The 3,391-nt window shown below is 50.8% G+C and overlaps 1 non-coding gene across 1 annotated transcript; it reads left to right on the top strand.

Annotated features, from left to right (window-relative positions):
- The first annotated feature begins 3,309 nt into the window (after nt 1-3,309).
- TRNAS-GCU (transfer RNA serine (anticodon GCU)) lies at nt 3,310-3,391 on the top strand. Its single transcript has one exon. It is a non-coding gene; the product is annotated as a tRNA-Ser (tRNA).

Here is a 3,391-nt window from a genome sequence, read left to right on the forward strand (position 1 = left end):
ATGCATCTTTATCGCGTACACGTCACTTTGACGCGGTGAGTTTGTGCGGTTTTGTGACGTCTCGTTACAGGCAGCTGAATTGGGTGCAGCCCGAAAACTTTTTACCAATAGCCGAGGGCTAATGGCGAAAAGGGGTCAAATCACAAATAACTGTTTTTCTTTTTTTTTTGTCAAATCATGCATAATCAGTGTGTACACATCATATCAGATAGGGAGGTATCGCAGTTTTCGTGACGTCGCGTGACAGACAGGTGAAGTGGGCGTGGTCGAAAAAAGTTTTTGACCAATCGTGGAGGGCTGATAGCAGAATTGGAATAGAAAAGTTTGGAATAGTTTTACGTTATAGCGCCCCATATTTGCGTTGCGCTTGTCAAGCAACCGCGTCGAGTGTTTCTCGTACATCTAATGCCGTAAAAGAAAAAGAAAAGGGCGGGGAAGAAAGTAGTCATCGCTTATCTATGCGGGCAGTAGCTAACGACCGCGCTGTAGGTGTGTCGGTAACTGCAATTCATTCATCGACTTCCCAGAAAGTATAACGGGCTAAAAAAACTATGGCGTTTTACGTGCTAAAACCATCTTCTGATTATGAGGCACGCCGTAGTGGAGGACTCCGGAAATTTCGACCACCTGGGGTTCTTTAACGTGCACCTAAATATAAGTATATGTATGGTACAACGGGTATTTTCGCATTTCGCCTCCATCGAAATGCGGCCGCCGTGGCCGGGATTGGATCCCGCGACCTCGTGCTCAGCAGCCCAACACCATAGCCACTGAGCAACCACAGCGGATAGTATAACGGGCTAAAGAAGCTATCGCTCTATTCGAGAAGCCAAAAGCGTGTTATTGTTATTCACGGCCGGGCGCGCTGATATATTTGAGCGCGATATTGACCTACTTCTTCGGGAGAGAATGCTAGAACGTTGGGGCGGTAGCGACTGACATTGTCACTTGTGCTCAATGCTCGATGCCCGCGAAACAGCGGTAAATTGCCTTGCTTCGCACACCGGTGTCTGTGCAAACTCAAACTACGCGTACACGCACACGCCCCCATACGTCCTCGTACCTCTCCTCGCACGGCATACGCGCCTGCTTGCTTGTACCATTGCGTGTGCCTTGAGCGTGTCCTTGCGCTGCTTCTGCTGTTGTACGTTGGTTCGACACCGAGACTCTGGCATGGAACATCGATCTGTGCGTTCCGTACACGCTTTCCGTGGTGCTCACAAAAGAAGGAAGAGGGCACCAGCAGGTACACGCAGCTCAGCGGCGAGCCGTGCAGCCCTGACCTTGCTATATATATGTGTGCCCGAAATGTCGAAGAAACATATAGAAAGAAAACTGTGTGTGACTGTGTGCCCCTCTTTGGAGATGCGAGGACACTCTTGCGGTCCTCAGCGACTCGTTTGTCTTTTTTTGTTCGATCGGAGGGCGGCGACTGTGGCGGCGATCTTAGTGCGGGTCACGACGTCTTAGCTATACAGCCGGGTCCCCCCCCCCCCCCCCTCCCTCCTTCCCTTCTTCCCATATAGCGCTTCTCCGGAACTGGGGCGATCCCAAAGCACCGGCCACGTTTTTTTTTTCTTTAGTTTGCTTGCTTCCTTTCCTACTTTCTCTCTCTGCACGAAGATTTCTTGGCACGGAAGCCCCGCGTGCGTGACCGAATGCCGTGTCGCCCGCATGTCGGCAGCGCAACTGCCTTTGATGTTTGGCGAAGGAGTGATCCCAACGTACCGTACATACCGCCTTTCTGCGGCCCTTCGTTTTCATGGCCATTTCGCGTTTGTTTTTCTCCTTTATGCCGGTACCTTTTTTCTCTCACTCTCGGCTAGACGGCTAGCCAGCGAGCCTTCTGTTTTGATATCCTCAGGTCACGGCCGCATTATCGATCAGGTATCTAAGGTCGGCTCCTATTGATTCGCATGATTTCGTGTTATTAATGTTTGCGAACAAGGTCGTCGAACCCAGGCTCAGAATTCATCTCCGATGCAAGATTCACATGGAGCCCATTGATGTGGATCAACTGGGGAGAGCTGCACGGCGTGTAATCATCGTCTAGACATGTGCTAGAAAGCAAGTAGCTAGCGACTAATCGGGAGACCACAAAGGGGAGCATCGGCCCAGTGCAAACTGCAACGCAATCTGCGAAGTCATTTACGCTGCAGCATGTCTCAATAGGACGAATGCTGCGGATATGGAATCCTAAAGCCAGCCAGCGTGCAAACAGGCACGTACCCGTTCCACCGTAAAACGAAGCATACCTGGGAAACGAAGCAGAACCTGGGAAGGCTTCGGCACAATCTTACACGTTCTATTCGTGTATCCGTATAGTTTTTCGCGAAATATAGCTTTTGTGATTCCGGTGGCGCCGTCTTAGCTCTTTTGTGATGGGCAAGGCTCCTGCCCACAGCCTCACCCACGAGAGAAAACGAGGTTCGTGTGGTGGTTTCGCACAGGACTTGGGAGTTCCCCGTCGGTGAAAGTGTAGTCGGCAAACTTTCGCAGGCTCCAACGCCCACATCTACGCAGATGTCGTTTTCGCAGCAACTGCCTCCGCGGTTTTATACGACGCGAGACAGCTGAGCAGGATGCGAAGGAAGATTCTTGTCTCGATAAAGATGGCGAGTTGTTAAAGGTCTAAGCTGCCATATTATAGTCCGCATCCGCACGTGCTCGAATTCTGTCTGCTACACGTGCGCGTCTCAAAGAGCATCGTGTAGATCTCGAACGGACCGCTCTCAGTTCAAGCGTGTTTAGGCAATGAAGAATAGTTTCAGAGAGCAAGGGTGCCGCGAGATGTGTTCTCTTATTTTTCTCGCGGCGTAGACACGCATCCTCTAATATTTATTTATTTATTTATTAAGAACTTACTTAACGAAATTATTCAATATTTAATAATAAGCGACTGGTTGATTGTTGTTGGATTGATGATTAGTTAATTAATCATTCTCAGCATTGCCTCAGCGGCTTTGGATGCATCGGAGCATGAGGTCACGATTACTGGCCGCAGCAACCAGTGTTTGAACGAACGAACGAACGAACGAACGAACGAACGAAGGAACGAACGAACGAGCGAGCGAACGAACGAACGAACGAAAGAACGAACGAACGAACGAACGAACGAACGAACGAACGAACGAACGAACGAACGAACGAACGAACGAACGAACGAGCGAGCGAGCGAGCGAGCGAGCGAGCGAGCGAGCGAACGAACGAACGTGCCAGCCAGTCAGTCAGTCAGTCAGTCGGTCAATAATCACCAGAGCTACTGATTCGCCGACTGTTCGCCGCTCCGCGTACGGCCTTGCGCGAACGGACGAGGTGGCCGAGTGGTTAAGGCGTTGGACTGCTAATCCAATGGGCTCTGCCCGCGTGGGTTCGAATCCCATCCTCGTCG

This window comes from Dermacentor andersoni, chromosome 2 (assembly GCF_023375885.2).
Source record: "Dermacentor andersoni chromosome 2, qqDerAnde1_hic_scaffold, whole genome shotgun sequence".
NCBI classification, from domain to species: domain Eukaryota; kingdom Metazoa; phylum Arthropoda; class Arachnida; order Ixodida; family Ixodidae; genus Dermacentor; species Dermacentor andersoni.